Source organism: Echinops telfairi, unplaced genomic scaffold (genome assembly GCF_000313985.2).
Source record: "Echinops telfairi isolate 266 unplaced genomic scaffold, ASM31398v2 ScPeMD7_443;HRSCAF=831, whole genome shotgun sequence".
In the NCBI taxonomy this organism is placed as follows: Eukaryota; Metazoa; Chordata; class Mammalia; order Afrosoricida; family Tenrecidae; genus Echinops; species Echinops telfairi.
The window spans coordinates 60,293,850-60,311,843 of record NW_022104341.1 but is presented as its reverse complement, the minus strand read 5'-3'; the positions used below and the strand labels follow the sequence as shown (position 1 = coordinate 60,311,843).

Genomic DNA, 17,994 nt, shown 5'->3' with positions numbered 1-17,994 from the left:
TACAAATGTGCTTTACACAATTGATGTATGTATGGATTGTGATAAGAGTTGTATGAGCCCCTAATAAAATGATTTAAAAAAAAGAATTGCAATATGGATTACAACTCAATGTAAAGAAATGAAAGGTCCTAACAACTGGTACAATAGGTAGCATCAAGTTAAATGGAGAGAAGATTGAAGTTGTAAAGGATTTTGTCTTGCTTGGATCTACAATCAAGACTCATGGAAGCAGCAGTCTGGATATCAAAGGATGTAGTGCATTAGACGAATCTCCTGCACTAGACCTCTTTAATGTGTTGGAAACAAGGATGTTACTCTGAGGACTAAGATGTGCCTGGCCCAATCCATGGAATTTTCAATAGTTTCATGCATATGAAAGTTGAACATTGTATAAAGAAGACCAAAGAAGAATTGATGCATTTGAATGATGGTGCTGGTGAAGAATGTTGAAAGTATCATGGAGTAAGGATGGTGAGACGTCATCTCATGTACTTTGGACCGGTTTTCAGGAAGGGTGAGTCCCTGGAGATGGACAGCATGCTTGGTAAAGTAGGAGGGCAGTGGAAAAGAGGAAGGCCCTTGCCAAGATGGACCGACCCGGTGGCTGCAACAATGAGCTCACACATAACAACTAAGGAGGGTGCAGGACTGGGCCATGCTTTCCTTCTGCTGTGCATTGGGTCACTAGGAGCTGGAACTGACTTGACCGCATTGAACAACAGCTCCACTCTACTCCATTCCAGGCTGTGAGTTATGGACAACAGAGACCTGGTTGTTCTTAGCCGGCACCACTGATAGATGACAATTCAGAGTGACCTATAGGACAGATAGAATTTCCCCTGTCGTTTTCCAAGGCAGTAAATATCATCTGTGATTCTCCTCTCTCTCCTGCTGAGCCTTTGCTAGTTTCAGATGAAGGGCTTTACAGTTTATCAGCCCCTGACATTACTCACCAGGCCACCAGCTCTTTAGAGAGTGACCCAATGTGACAGAGGAGAGTTGTCCAGGTCTTTTCTCCCAGAGAGATGCTGGGTGGGTTTCAATGACAGACTTTTGGTTCCAGCTGAGTTCTCAACCATGCAGCACCAGGGTTCCTAAGAGACCTTGAACCATCTTTGCATTCTCGCCATAGGCACTTGGTAAATCCTGGATAGATGGCTGCCTGGTTGGAAAATCTGGGACAGCACTGTGACTTGGTAAAGTCACTGAATGGGGACTGAGTGAAACAATCTTTCTTTTTGGTTTGCTTCACACATTTGCCTAAGCCTGAGTCTAAACAGAAATGTAAATGATGTGACATTTGAAGAATTACTTGCATGACAAGGGTAGGTGGGTAACCTATGTTACACCTTCAGGGGAAACCATGCCTGGCTAGTGCTTGCTAGCAGGGCCAATAGTAGGCAGGGCAACCTAGCAACTTAAAGGATCTGCAGCCTGCAAGGTTAATCGGCTAAGCAATCAGGAGCAGCAGGTTCTCCCAGGCATGGTCAGTTGCCAAAGAGCAGAGAAACTTGTGGGCAAGGACCATTCTCCCCATGATTGTGCTCACTGTACACAATGAACTGAGAAGAGACCTAGAATAGAAAGGAGACATGAAATGGGATTCTCACTGAGGGCAGACTCTCTGAGCAAAGAGTTTCAAAACACCTAGAATATGATTTTCTTATAATGTAGGGCAATATAAAGGGAAGCCTTACCATTCGACATTTTAGGAATCATCCCATTGTCATTTATTTTATTGGTGAAAGTCAACCGGAGATATGGTATTTATTGACCATTTATTATATACATTGCTCTTTTTTTGAAAGCCCTAGACTGGAGTTGGCTCCCACCAGCTCCCGGGAGTAGATTGTGTGCATGTCTTCTCAATGCACAGCCAAGTGAACTCACATTGCCATCTTAACAGAAGCCATGGTGGAAATCCTCACACTATGCAAACCGACACTTTATATACCAGGTTTCTCTCATCTACCCTCACTGCAAGCTGATTGTTCAACATTCACCAGCCCGATACTGTCTTTACAATGAATGATCCTAATAAGTCCCCTTATCACCTCTACTTTGCAGATGGGGCACTGAAGTTTAAATAACTTAAGTAACAAAATATTTGTTACAAATTTTTTGTGGGAAAGGTCGGATTAAAATTCAGGGCATCCAATGAAATATCCCCCCACAAAGGGGTCACAGGGAAGGGATGAGTCAACCAGGGCGCAGTAAAGCACCAATGAATTACACAAGATTCCTCTGGTTCCTTGAGGCTTCCTCACCCACCTCTATCATGACCCAGTGCTGCCTCTCTCTTCGGACTAGACCGGAGCATGTACACAGGTGTAGATAAGAGCTAAGAGCTCATGACACGTGGAATCCAGGAGCAGGAATGGGAATAGCAATGCCAGAAGGTTAGAAAGAAGGAGTGGGGGAGAGCGCAGGTAGGGGTGGGAGGGGTAACCAAACATAATGATCGGCACACAGTGTGCAGTGGAGAAGGGGGATAATGTATAGGAGACCTCTCAGTAATTTTCTGTAAAACTAAAACTGCTCTAAAAAAGAACGTGTTTTACACCTGGAACCTGTGGACTTAAGACTAACATGACATGGTGTGTGAAGAAGCAGAAGACAGCTATACTAAGAGTACTGAACTATTGACAGGGGGACTAATGTTTACTTACTACTTCAATACTTGCTGTATTAAGGTATGCATTATTCTGGAAGACCTGTGTCTGACATTGTCAGTGAATATATTGTAAGTTTTACCTGACCACCAACTCCTATTGTGTGTGCAAATAGCATCCAGTCACATAAGGATTTATTCTGTACAAGTGAATAATCCAGGTATTGAGATATGTAGTTAGCCTACACTTGTTCATTCTCCCTTTCGCAATAATGTTTTAAAATTAGTACCATGGGCTAATCAATGACACCATAAACAAAAGGCCCTTATGCTCGATAAGATGATCAATAAGATGATGATAAGATTCTCTACCATGAATTAACAAGGATGTCTCTAAAGTGAATCAGAGGCAGATAAAAAAACTCCATAGACTCAGGAATGGATTTTGAGCTTGCACTTAATCCTAGTTGCAATGTAAGAACAATCTGTTCTTATGACATGACCCCGCTCGATACTCACCCTCATGGAGGAAGCACAGAAGATAAAGGTGATATAGCAAAGAGTGTTAAAGAAATTGGATGGTGCCCGACTATTAAAAAGAATAGCTTCTGAGTCTTAAAGGCTTGTTTCCAAACAAGCAGCCATTTAAGTAAAATGTTAATTACGCCCACATGGAAGAAGCACACCAGCATCCATGATCCAAGGATTGTAATTTATATAATCCACATGAATTGTGAGATTCTGTGTGCAGAAGACTATCGATGACAGGGAAGCCCCAAATACATGTGCAGGATCCACGCAGGGAATAAGCCTCGGGTGATTTCCCGCTAACCATAATTGAGGGACAGGATTCACCTGGTGATCAGCCAGAGAGTAATGGTGAGATGACTACAGTAGAAAAAAAGTTATGTGAACGGTTAAAACCTCATCATGTAATCTCATTTTTAATATTTTGGGGTCTTTTTTCCATATCGGGGTTTGTTTCTGTTGTATTTTGTCATTGTTGGCCGTCTTTTGACTCCCTGTTATGTTTTTATGTTTTTCAGGATATGAAACCAGGACAAGTGAACCGATAGAGACAATAACTAGAATAAATAAGTGCTCCTTTGCCATTAGCAGTCCAACTCTTAATCCACAGCACCACCAGGGCTCCTTCCTAGGGGTGCCATGGGGGCAGTGGGGAGGAAGGGTAAGAGGAGCTGATATCAAGAGTTCAAAAAGACCAATATGTTTTGATTGTGGTAAGCAATTGTTCAACAAACACTGCTTGATATAATTGAATTATAGAATGGTATGGTGTCTGGATTAGCTCCTAACAAAATGGTTTGGGGAAAAATGTATTTTAAAAATAACTTTTAGGGATGGTGGAGGAGGGAGGGGGAAAAAAGGAAAAACTGATACCAAGGGCTCAAGCAGAAAGAAAATGTTTTGAGAATGATGATGGCAACAGATGTACAGATGTGCTTGACACAATGGATGGATGGATGGATTGTGATAAGAGTTGTACGAGCCCCCAATAAAATTATTTTTTTTCCTTCCTACCCACTATCATGATCCCAATTCTACCTTACAAATCTGGCTAGACCAGAGGATGTACACTAGTACAGATAGGAACTGGAAACACAGGGAATCCAGGGCAGATGATCCCTTCAGGACCAGTGATGAGAGTGGCGATACTGGGAGGGTGGAGGGAGGATGGGTTGGAAAGGGGGAACCAATTGCAAGGATCTACATATAACCTCTTCCCTGGGGAATGGACAATAGAAAAGTCGGTGAAGGGAGACGTCGGACAAGATATGACAAAATAATAACATAAATTATCAAGGGTTCATGAGGGAGTGGGGAGCAGGGAGGGAGAAGGGGAAATGAGGAGCTGATGCCAGAGGCTTAAGTGGAGAGCAAATGTTTTGCGAATGATGAGGGCCATGAATTACAAATGTGCTTTGCACAATGGATGTATGTATGTATTGTGATAAGAGTTGTATGAGCCCCTAATAAAATGATTAAAAATAAATAAATAAAATGATTTTTTTAAAAACTGTTAAAATTAATTGCAATGTCCTCAAAAGTCTTAAAATAAATAAAATAAAAGGCAGACCATCTGCCTCCAAGTGTATGTGCATAGCCATGTAAAACTTTCTAACACTTATTTTTTTTTATTTTACTTATCAGAAAAATGATCTCTCCGTCTTCTAGTTTTTTTTTTTTGTTTTTTTTCCGTCTTCTAGTTTTAATGGTTGTCAAACTATTAATTAAACTGTTCATGCTTGTCCACCCTTCACCTAATTTTCCAGCATCTTTCTATTTTGAGTCCAGTTTCTTCCTTTTTCTCCTCTCTCTCCTAATAGCTCCTTTCTACTGCAATCTCCTGGGCAACACTGCCTGCTCCACCGCCTCTGTGGAGAAGGGGCACTCACCAGCCCCTTCTTTGGCCAACCAAAGACGTGGTGATGACAAAAAACCCTGTTGCCATAGAAATGAGACATCAGCGAAAAGACGTTAAAAAATGCAAAATGTGCACAAAACTATGTGCCAAAAAATTACACTGAATAAAAATTCTAGAAAGCAGAAACCATTCACATCTGATGGTTTAGAAAGAAGGGCTGGGGGGGGGGGGTGATCGGCCTCTTGTCCCAGCATTTTCAATGTTTTGGAAAACAAAGCGATGGCATCTCAACCTTCTGAACCAAACTGTCCCCCTGAGGAGTATTCGACACAAGACTAGGTTTCTTTAAACATTTATATGGACCCTTGCTTGCTTATTCCTTAATCCTCTGCATTTATATTTTCAAATTTCACTTTCACAAGTTTGGTGAAGTATTTGATGAACTTTTTAGTCTTTTCATAATTATCTTAAAGCTTCAGCGCATGTGGGGAGGCGGGGCTAAGACCTTCTACAAAATGAGAGGGCGGGCACACTCAGTCTCCTCTCTCACTGTCCCACAGGCTTGCCCTCATGTCAGGGACAAGAGAGCTCCAACTGTTCTTTTCCTTTAAGAGACTAGATACCATCTTTTCAAATCAGAGTTTAAGATTTACTTAAAATACCACCAAGAAGAGTACAAGGGAAAAAGAATAGTTTCTGTCAATGCAATGACATATGCAAGTGTACATGAACAACAAAAAGGTAGGAATGAGGTCATGTGTGCCGGTATGCATACCAATGTATAGTTATGTATTTATTAGTATATATATGTGGGCATATAGAGCTGTATCTACTCATTTATGTAATGAAACACCTCTCCATCGATTCTGACTCTAGGCAACCCTATAAAACACATAGGGGCATGGACCTAGAAATGGATTAGATTCAAGCAAACACTTCATGGGGTTAGTTTACAGATGTGAAGTCTGAAGATCATCGTCTTTGGGACAACTCAGGCAACTGACATAGCGTACTACATAACATTTATGTTCTACACCCTTGTCAGGTGATTCGGGTCTGGACAGCTAAAAGTTTACGAGTGACAACCTGAAATACAACTATTGTGTCTATGCATCCCGGGCAAAAGAGAAAGGAGGAAATCAAAGATTCGGAAGAAGCTACTCCGCAGGACTAATGGTCTGCATGAACCAGGACCTCATCTACCCTGGAATCAGAACGGACGGTGACTGGCCACCATGACGGACCATTCTGATCAGAAGCATAATAAGCCCTGATAGCATGAGAAAGCAATAAAAAATCCAGACTTCCCAGGCCCCTTAAGACTGGAGGACTTCCTGAGATACTCCTTACACCTTGAATCGAAATAATTCCATGAGATATCTTTTAGTTCAATAACAGACTAGCTCCCCAAATAAACAAATGGTCTGTGAGTGCCACAGTTCTTTATAACAGTATCTATATGAGACCAAGCGGTCAACGTTTACTCAAAAGGAAAGCTGAGAAGGAAAGGGGGGCAGGGAAGCCCGCTTACTGGAAATGAAACAAGTGGACCAGTAAGAATGAGAACATTGACACAGTGTGAAAAATGTAACCTATGTCGCTGAACAGAGGGTGTTGATACTGTTGAATGGTAACCTAATTTGCTATGTAAAATTCCACTGCAAACACAAATATCTTTATTAAAAATTCTAGTGATCACAAAATTATGTATAGTAGTGGTTAATAGCACTGCTGTTGCTGAGTTCAAACCTTAGCCATCTGTTTCGGACAAGTGATGCCCACTCCTGAGCTTCAATTGCTTCATCTGTTAAGTGGAGAAGAAAATTCCTGTGTCAAAGGAAACCAGTGAGGTGTAGTGAGTAGAGATATTTGTTATAGAAAGAGTATCCAACAGTTCTCACAGGCCCCTTCCCTGATTTTTCCTGATGAAGTACTGGTTAATTGCTCTGTTCTCTAATCCCTAAAATACTCATGCCACAGTCATTTTGGGGAGTCCTGGTGGTGTTATGGATTATACATTGGACTGCTAATCACAAGGTCAGCGGTTCAAAACCACTGCTGTTCCATGGGAGAAAAATACGGCTTTCTGCTCCTGTGCTGATTTACACAGTCTTGAAACCCACAGAGGCAGTTCTGCTCTGTCCTGTGGGGTCACTATGAGTTGGTTATCCACTCCGCAGCAGTGTGTGGCTTGGGAGTTTGATCGTCATTTGGGCTCCACCAGGGGTGGGTCTGTCGGTTAAGTGCAATGTCAGTAGTTGAAATCCACCAGTTCCTCCTCAGGAGAAAGATGAGGTAATCTGCTGGCATACAGTTTTGGGTTTTTTTTTTTTATAACAATTGTATTGGGGATCAGTACAACTCTTATCACAATCCATACATCCATAGTGTCAAGCACATTTGTACATTTACTGCCATCATCATTCTCGAAACATTTACTTTCTACTTGAGCCCTTGGTATCAGCTCCTCGTTTTTCCCCTCCCTCCCTCACCATCCTTCCTCTCTCCCACACCCTTGATAATTTATAAATTATTATTATTTTTTCATGTCTTACACTATCCAATGTCTCCCTTCACCTACTTTTCTGATGTCCATTCCCAGAGAGGGGGTTAGAGGTAGATCATTGTGATTGGTTCCCCCTTTCGCCCCCACCTTCCCCTTCCCCTCCTGGTAACGCTACTCTCATTATTGGTCCTGAGGTGTTCATCTGTCCTGAATTCCCTGTGTTTCCAGCTCTTATCTGTACCAGTGTACATCCTCTGGTCTAGCTGGATTTGTAAGATAGAATTGAGATCGCGCTCCCTTCGGCAGCACATATACTAAAATTGGAACGATACAGAGAAGATTAGCATGGCCCCTGCACAAGGATGACACCCAAATTCATGAAGCGTTTCATATTTAAAAAAAGAAAAAAAAGAATTGAGATCATGATAGTGGGGGGTGAGGAAGCATTAAAGAACTAGAGGAAAGCTGTATGTTTCATCGTTGTTATACTGCACCCTGACTGGCTCGTCTCCTCCCCGTGACCCTTCTGTAAGGGGATGTCCAGGTGCCTACAGATGGGCTTGGGGTCTCCACTCTGCAATTCCTCTCATTCACAATGATATGCTTTTTGTTCTTTGATGCCTGATACCTGATCCTATTGACACCTCATGATGGCATAGAGTTTTAAAATCAAACTCACTCCCATTGAGTTTTGCTGACTCACAACAACCCCATAGAACAGGATAGGACTGCCCCCTGTGAGTTCTGAGACTGTAACTCTTCTCAGGAATCCAAAGCCTCATCATTTTATGGAGAAGCATCTGGTGGCTTTGGACTGCTGACCTTGAGGATAGCAGCCCACGGTGTAACCACTACACTAGCAAGGGTCCCCCGGTAATTCCTAAAGTGCCAAGCAAACAATCCTGTGTGAATTATTGTATTGTTCTGAGTCTACCAAAACAACCTACTTCTCCCATAGTGTTCATTTTTATTCTAGGCTGCTTTTGTTGGGCGCTAATCATTCATCATCATACTGTTGTCCCAACTAATTAACCAATTACACTGAAAGTTAAAGCTTATTTACAATCTACAGTAAGGGGAGGGAGATTGATGATCCTTAGTGGTAAAGTCTAAACACACAAAGACTTATGCTCAAACATCCCATTAGCAATAATGAGAGCTCTGTCTGCTAGATCCCCAGAGAGATGTGAATTGAATCTATCTTACTTAATGTCCTCCCTTTCCCTGTGGCCCCTTCAAACAAGCAGACGCCAGTGAAATGCCGTAAGTGGAGCTAATAGCATTGAGTTTGGAGAATATTGACAGGCTACTTCAATGAAGCTTTCCAACATGCAAAACAACCTAGAGATGTTTCAAAATCTTTATATGCCTGTACAAGGGTGATATGCACACGTGCAAGAGTTTTAAAAAAAGAAAGTAGGCTATCACTACAAAATCAGAAAAGTTTACCAAATATCAAAACGTGAAGTTATTGTGCTTCAACATTTCCTCCATGTAGCCCTGTGGGTATAGTGGGTTACTACTTGGACTACTATTGTAAGGTCAGGAGTTCAAACCTACCAATGGCTCCACCGGAGAAAAAGAGGGTCCTGCTCCTAAAAGACTTAAAGCCTCAGAAACTCACAGGGGCTGTTCTAGTCTACAGGGTTTCTATGAATCAGAATTGACTCAATAAGGGTGAGTTTGGGATTAAAAAAAATCATTTTATTGGGGGCTCTTACAGCTCTAATAACATCCCATACATCAATTGTACCAAGCATATTTGTACATATGTTGCCATCATCATTTTCTAAGCATGTACTTTCTATTTGAGCCCTTAGTATCAGCTCCTCTTTTTTCCACTCCCTCTCCCCTCCCCTCCTCATGACCCCTTGATCTATTATAGATTATTATTATTATTTTCATATCCTACACTGACCACTGTCTCCCTTCACCCACGTTTCTGTTGTTCATCCCCCTGGGATATTTTTGAGGCCTATATACTTCTGAAGGCAATGTTTCTCACTCTAGCCTTCTCCCAAAGGATGCTGTGATCTTAGATTTAGAACGACACATCAAAATAATAGTTTTGGCAACCTCAAGAGATTCAAACAATGTTCCTTTTCCTTGTTCCTGGAGTGTTGGAAACAAAAAGACCGGAGCTGGTGTGTGTGTGTGTGTGTGTGTGTGTGTGTGTGTGTGTGTGTAATGTTTCCCAAAGAAATTCTCATAGAGCAGCTCTTGCTCCCCTCAAATAATGAGCAGATGCATTGTTATGACAGAGAAAAATTCCTCAGCTCAACCTTCGGCGGCTATTTCTCGCCAATGCCTTTCCCATGATTGGGTGGGTGGAGCTAATAACTATGAGTATAAGAATGAGGAAAATGTTCTAAAACTGATTGTGGTGATGACGGTACAATTTTTTTCCATGAACCTGAACTATTGAATTGTACGCTATGTGAAGTATGTGCCCATAAAACTGTTGGGGAGGAAAGACAAAAAGCCCTTTCCCTAATAAGTCCCAGTGATTGCCCTTTGTCCTTCAAGAAAAATCTCCCTATTTTACCCTTTAGGGATTCTGAAAAACAGTCCGAACTTTTTGAGCTAAGCTTTCTATCTAGGATTTAATTGGTCCAGTAGATCCCCTTAGAGCCAATCTTATCTATTTAAGGCGTCCTAATGAGACAAAAACTTGTAATACGGAGAGAACAGCCATCATGATCACAGAGCTATGCTTAACCAGGGTGTGTTTGGAATAAGGCCGTATGTGTATGAACGGGAGCCATAGGAGCAATACGTTGGTATTGTATTTTTTGATTATTAAAGGAGGAAAGTCGTTTCTAGGGATGTGAAAGTATGAGAAGAGGACAATGTTCCTGAACAGGTCAGCCAACATATTCCCCCTAATAAATACTTGGACTGTTGCCCTTTTCTTCCTGCTATAGAAATAAAAATTGATTACATCTCTTAAGTCTTTTACAACTGATCAGCTCTTTCACATTGCCTTTGGTTTACAAGAAACAAACAATCAGATGCAAAGGGACACTGGGCTTTTTCCCTTCCTTCAAAATAACACTGAAGATACTGAGTATTCAGCAAACATAACGCTGAATATTCTCAAGGACATAAGCATACAATAGAAATTCTTTCCAATTACTATTCATTGTTACTAATCTATCACTTTTTCATTTTAATAAGTAATATCTGCCTCCTTGCTCCCAGTGCATCATGCCCATCCTAATTAAGTCTCACTTCAAGCAGACCTGTATCTGGGAACTAAGATTTCTACCACTACACACTGTTACCTGTCAAGGGAGGTTTGTGTATTGCTATGACGGAACCAGTTTCAGTGGACCTTCCAGGTTAACACAAATGAGGAAGAAAAATGTGATAATCTTTCAAAAGAACAGCCAATGAAAAGCCTTTATAGAGTACTTGCAATGCAGTATCCCCTGTGGCAGTGGTTCTCAACCTTCCTCATGCCGCGACTCTTTAATACAGTTCCTCATGTTGTGGTGACCCCCAACCCTAAAATTATTTTTGTTGCTACTTCATAACTGTAATTTTGTGACTGTTATGAATCGGGCGACCCCTGTGAAAGGGTCGTCTGACCCCCAAAGCGGCCCCGACCCACAGGTTGAGAACCGCTGCTATATGGGAATGCAATGCTATAGTCTTTGTAACTTCCACCAAATAACTTTTTCCTGATGGGTCTGGGTTAAGAGAGGGCAAGAGAGGATGCTGATTGGATCATATTATTTATTTATTTATTTTTGTTCTAAATACACGTGTTTGGTGAGCAAGGGGTGACAAGGCAGAGAAGGCGCTGGACACAGCTGGTCGAGGCTGGACGCCACAAAGGGAGCAGACAGAGTCCGCCCAGCAGGGCCGGCCCGGCAGCATTCTGGGACCAGTAACACTTGGTCGGTGGGTGAGAGCCCTCAGAGGGTCCTGCGTGGGGCTGGGGGTCCCGGCACCCTGAGGCTCCCTGGTCCGAGGTTTTGGATGGCGGCAGGGGCAGCAGCCCTGGGCTCCGCTCACATCATTCAGGGCCTTGCGGACACGAAGGCTGCGCGGTGCACGTCCGCGGTGTAGTACTTCAGCTGCCTCTGCTCCACCTGCGCCTGCGTCAACGGCAGCACCGGCTCCGGAAGTTGGTGCTCGGGTTCTTGCTGCACAGCCTAAAGCCGATCTGGCCGCTGGGGTAGGTGGGGATGGTGCAGTGGCGTAGGCCACCACGGGGACTTGCAGAACTGCCGCATCTCCTTGATCAAGTCCAGGTGCAGCCACTGGCACTCGCCTGATGGGGGCGGAGGAGACCCAGGGCTCAGCCGGGTCAGGGGTGGGTGTGGGGCCAGCCTGCCCCCCACCCCCACCCCCCAAGGGTGCTCGCCTTGGCAACAGAGAATGCCATCCTCCTTGAGGGCCGTCTTCATGAGCTGGTAGTAGGACTCCTTGAAGAGGCTCTCAGCAGGCCCCATAGGGTCTGAGGAGTCCGTGATGATGACGTCAAAGGCATCCTGGTTCTGCTTCATGAACTCAAAACCGTCGCCGACGTGGAGGGTCAGTTTTGGGCTGGAGTAGCCAACAGCCCTGCCCGGTAGGAACTTCTTAGAGACGTGAATGACATCCTCGTCAATCTCACACTGGACCACGGCCTCCACGGAGGGGTGCTTCACGACTTCCCACAGGACGCCTCCATCCCCACCCCCGATGATCAGCACCTTGCGTGGGTTGGGGTGGGTGCAGAGGCGCAGGTTGACGATCATCTCCTGGTAGGAGAACTCGTCCCTCTCAGTGCACTGGATGACGCCGTCCAACATCAGCACGTTGCCATAGGTTTTACTGCGGAAGGCAAGGATGTCCTGGTACCGCGAGCGCTGATGGTGCAGCAGCTGCTCCACCTGCAGCAACAAGGCCTGGTCGGGCCACAGGCTGCAGGTCTCACGGAACCAGCCCTCGCGGATAGCAGCAGGGCCGGTGGGGGGCGGGGTGGGTGGGCGGCGGGGCTGGCTGGGCTGGACTCCATGGCGGGCGGGCAGGCGGCGCGGGGCGCGGGCCCTGGACTGGAGGCCACGCTGAGCCGCAGCACAACGGGACCTGCTCTGTCCGCCGCCCGCGCCGCAACCTCTGGATTATAGTATTTAATTGTGAGTGATCATAAATGATGATTGTAAAACCTTGGAATTCTATCAGGGGCATTGGTCAAGAGCTGCCTCCTCAAAGTAGAATTGACCTTAACGATGTAGATGGAAGAAAGCTTTTGGGACCTTGTAGTATTAAATTAAAAGTGGTGATGGGGGGTGAGTGGGGTGCCAGCCCCACCCTCTGCTTGAACTCACTGGTTCAGTAATACTACTTCTGGGTTCAGTAATGCACAATTGTACGGTTGAGATATATAAGTATTATATTAAAGTCATCAAGAGCATGAGAGATATTACAATATTACAGTCAGACATATAACATGGTAGCATTGCTCACCTCAGACCAGCTTGGTGGTCCACGTGGAGAGAGGGGGAAGAGAAGGAGGGTAAGGGAACAAGGGAGAGGGGAGTGACCAGGGAGTGAGCATCAAGGAGCTCAGAGTCAGAGAGAGATCTCTATATTGCTGACTCAAGCCTATATACCTTTTGTGGGCAAGCCAGCCCACTAATTACAGGTAGAGACATACATCGCAGGGAGGAGCTGCACTATAGGTTACACAGCAATGAGAGGGTGGTTTGGGGGTGGTCTCTGGGTCTCCATAGGAACCGTTATCAGTGGGGTGAAAACTCCTCCTACAGGTGCCTGTCCGTTGTCCCCAGAGGCAGGGTGCAGGCCCACCCCTGTGGTGGGATGAGACAGCAGTCTGGCAACTGATTGCCTTCAGGGGAGGGAATGCCTGCGCATCTGACCTCCCCCCACAGGACCTTCATTTGCTTATGGAGCAGAATCAAAATGAGAAGAAGCAGGTACAAATATCCATAAATAATCAGAATGTGTAATATATGCAAAATGAAACCAGGGAGTCATCAAATATGAAACAATATGCATTCAGATCACTATCCTATGCATCAGTAAGCTGGAAGGGCCTGGTACTGGCCATTTTTGAATCAATCATATGGCTGACTATGCTCTCAATGACAAATTCAAGAGGAAAAGTGTTGCCTTCATCATTAAAAAGAACATCTCAAGATCTATCTTGAGGTAGAATGCCATCTATGCTAAGATAATATCTGCACACCTATAAGGAAGACTGGTTAATACAACTAGTATTCAAATGCATATATCAATCACTAACAACCATGATGGAGAAATTGAAGAAGCCTATCAAATTATATCGTCTGAAATTGATGACACATACAGTCAAGATGTGCTGATAATTGCTAGTGACTAGAATATGAAAGTTGGGGAAATGTGGCCATGGTGACAGAAACAAAGCTCAAGATCATGTGACAGAAGTTTTCAAGACCAACAGCTTCAGTGCAAAAACCTGTTTGTCATCAGTAGTAATGGTGATTGTATGCATCAGCCTCTCCAGATGGAGTGCACAGGAATCAGAGTGAGCACATCTGTGGCTAGACACATGGAGACACCCAGGATCATCCGCCAAAACAAGGTCGGCGCCAAATGTGGAGCAGACTATCCATTACTCACATGCATGTGCACGTTGAAGCGGAAGAAAATTAAGTCAATGGGAGTCAATAGCTGACCTTCAGGATACCCACCTGAATTTAGAGAGCCTTTCAAGGGCAGATTTCACACGCTGAACACTGTGTCAAATGACTGAAGAACAGAAGAATTGTAGGATATTAAGACTATCATACATGAAAAAGCTTTTGAAAGTGTCATTAAAAAGGCAGGAAAGAAAGGGAAAAACCAAAACAAAGCAGATGTCAGAAGGGACTGAAACTTGTTCTTGAACGTAGAATAGCGAAGGCAAATGGGAAAATGAGGAAGTAAAAGAGGTTAACCAAAAAGTTCAAAGGGCAGATCAAGATGACAAGTATTATAATGAACCATGTAGCCCTGAAAGCAGAAAACCAGAGGAAGAACACCTCTAACCTCAAGCTGAAAGAACTGAAGAAAAAACCCAAGCCTTTAACTGAGATATTCAAGGTTTGTATGGGCAAAATGTTACATGATGTGGGAAGCATGAAAAAAATATGGAAAGAATACGGTCCCTGTAAGAATTGGTCGACATTCAACCATTTCCAGAAGTAGCATATGATCACAAAATAAAGGTATTAAAGGAAGAAATCTAAGCTACCCTTAAGGCATTAGTGTAAAACAAGGCTCCAGGAATTGACAGAATACCACTTAAAATGTCCCTCTTGATAACGTGTTGAAAGTATGTGTCCTTGCTTCTAAGGAGCAGTCTGGTTGCCCTTCCTTAAAGACAGATTGGGGTTTGTTCTTTGGATGGTACTTTGAATATTCCTAGCCAGCATCACAATTCAAAGGAACGGTTCTTCTTTGGTCTTCCTTATTCAGTGTCCAGCCTACAGTCCACTCAAGATGAGGAAATAGAATAAGGCTGGAAGCCCAATGTGGGAAAGAGATCTGGTTCAAAAAAAGAGAACAAAGAAACATAGTCCTCAAGTAGAAAGGAAATGTTTTTAAATGATGATGGCAACACATGGATACTGTGTGCTTGACACAATGGATGGATGGATGGATTGTGATAAGAGCTGTATAGGAGGCCCCTATAAAATGATTTAAAGAAAAAAAGAAACAGCCAATAAGGCTCTGGCAATCAGAAGTAAGAAGATGTATCAATCTTTTGATAATTTATATCTACAACTAATATCCCTGTATGCATTATTTCTCGCCCACTTCATTTTAAACACTGGCCACTCTAGAAGAGAAAGACCAGGCTTTCTACTCCCATCAGGAGTCACGGTCTTGGAAACCTTTGGGGCAGTTTTACCTTGTCCTACGGGGCCACTGTGAGTCAGAATCAATCAGATGGTTTTGGTTTGGGGTTTGAGCAAGAAATACAAGATATGATATCGAGATTATGAGATTTAGGTGATAAAATTATAATGCTGAATATGTACATGCTCAGCATTCCCAAAGGAGATAAAGAAAATAAAGGAGAGGAAATGTTCACAGAGATATTAGCTAAGACATTTTTAGAGTTGTTCAAAGTCATGAACTACCTGTTCACAGTAAGCATTTAAGTTTCTGGCCACTTGTCTGTAAGCGAAAGTGTGTGTGTGTGTGTGTGTGTGTGTGTTTTAATGAAACCACTGTCCATAATATCTTTATTGACTATTACTTGACAGTTTACAAACTGCTTACATGTATTAATATTTTCAGACTTATTGGAAGTCTCAGCTCAAGCGATGTACACACCAGCTGTGTGGTGAGGCATGTCTCAAAGGAAACTCAAGCTCTAGGGACAAGGTCCATGGGTTGGGTACCCCACAGGTAGTGTAGCTCGCAATTTGTGGCAGAGAACTAGCTAAGGCAGCCGCACACTGGTTCGATCACAAGAGAGCAAGAGAGAGAGAGGCAGGGCTCACCGAGCCATTTATCTCTTTACCCTCCAATCAAACCGGTCTCGGTGGTTCCATAACTTAGTTTCTACTTTTGCTATGTGGATGAAGTCCAGAAGTGCTGACCACGACACATTAGGTTATTTCTCTGCATTCTGTCACTGCTCTCAGTGCAGGCACATAAGACCTCTCATCATGTCTGCAAATACAAGAACACACAACAAACTTACAGGCCATCAGGCATCAGCATTGGAATTTTCTCTTTGACTTTCCCCTATCCCTACCAATCATCTCCAATGCTTCCTCTGCTAAGGTGCCCTCCCCTACAATGGTTCCCTCAGTAAGGAGTACTGGTCTATCAGGACCCCCTTCAAATGGCACTTGGATTTCCAAAGTTTCCTCTGACAACATTACATAGTACCTTGTGTTATAATGCATTAATTCCTGGACTCTACCATAGGATGTCTGACATGCCATGAGTGTTCATTAAATTCTTGGTGAATACATGTTATAGTAAGTCTGGGGAAAATATCCTGGGGGTGGGGGCGGGAAGGGAAGGCTGAAAAGATCAACCTAGAGGAATCCTTATCCTTAGACCCAACAATATCAATCAATTCAAGTGCATTTTTCCTATGTTGTTTCAAAGATCTAACAAGATATATAAAAATGTAGAGGTGGAGTTTAGCCTGTCAATCATGTCACAGCCTGATGGTGACTCCTTGTGGGCCTGGCCTTCTCATAAGGAGGGTCTCTGGGAACCTCCCCCTCTCTCTGTGCCTTTACCGTCCTGCAGGCTGACCCTGGTTGCTATCAGCCCTGTGATGCAGCAACTGCCATTGGATCCGGGCGACTTTGTAATTAGCAGCCTGTGATCTTCCTGCATTCTGCATCATTGCATGTGGTTGCGTGAGTCTAACGAGGGACTTATGAACAAGTATCAGGCTTACGGACTTGATATGTTTGCTTGATATATAATTAATCCCTGATATAAGGCTCTCTCTTGCACATCCCTAGATTTGTTTCTCTAGTCAACCCCGCCTAACACAATATATGAAGAGCAAAATGCCAGACACAAATTTAAGTCTTTCAATAGGGCCTGGGTTAAATAAATATGTACTGGAATTCTAAACAGCAATGAAAAACCCTACATAGGAAATATTTAGTGGCATGCCATGATGTTTTAGATGAGGGAAACAGTTACAAGACATTGATACATATACAGAGAGGAATTTCATAATATATTTCCTTCCTCAAAAACAAACAACAAACCTTTTTTTTTTTACAATGAATAGCAAATATTTTTGAAAGTTTTTTGTTTTCAAGAAAGAGAGCCCTGTTATTTCATGCTCCTGTTTCCTTTGGGAACTCCACCCTTAATAAGAAACCATTTATTGTACCAAGGTTCCAGGATGCTAGAGGGAGAGCATTATGCAAGTATTTTAGCCCCATTTCACGGAGTCTTAGAAAAGAAAAAGGGCTCCTTCAGTGAGCTGGGACTGTTAAAACCTTTACATTTGGAGAGGCTAATTCCCAACATTTTATGATGCTAGAAAATTTCCCTTAGACTATTTCACTTTTCTTTTTTTTTAATCCAATCATTTTATTGGGGGCTCATACAACTCTTATCACAATCCATCCATCCAACCATTGTGTCAAGCACATTTATACATTTGTTGCCATCATCATTCTCAAAACATTTGCTTTCTACTTGAGCCCGTGATATCAGCTCCTCATTTTCCCCTCCCTCCACCCTCCCCCTCCCTCATGAACCCTTGATAATTTACAAATTATCATTGTTTTGTCATATCTTACACTGCCCTACGTTTCCTTCACCCACTTTTCTGTTTTCCATCCCCCAGGGAGGGAGTTATATGTATATCCTTGTAATTGTTTCCCCCTTTCTACCCCACCATCCCACCACCCTCACCACTGGTCCTCAAGGGAACATCTGTCCTGGATTCCCTGTGTTTCCAGTTCCTATCTGTACCAGTGTACATCCTCTGGTCTAGCCAGATTTGTAAGGTAGAATTGG

The 17,994-nt window shown here is 43.3% G+C and overlaps 1 non-coding gene and 1 pseudogene across 1 annotated transcript; one reads left to right on the top strand and one right to left on the bottom strand.

Annotated features, from left to right (window-relative positions):
• Positions 1–1,487: 1,487 nt before the first annotated feature.
• Positions 1,488–14,124, bottom strand: LOC101663890 (annotated as a pseudogene).
• On the top strand, positions 7,794–7,900 carry LOC115870183. Its single transcript, XR_004046556.1, has one exon. It is a non-coding gene; the product is annotated as a U6 spliceosomal RNA (small nuclear RNA).
• Positions 14,125–17,994: the final 3,870 nt, after the last annotated feature.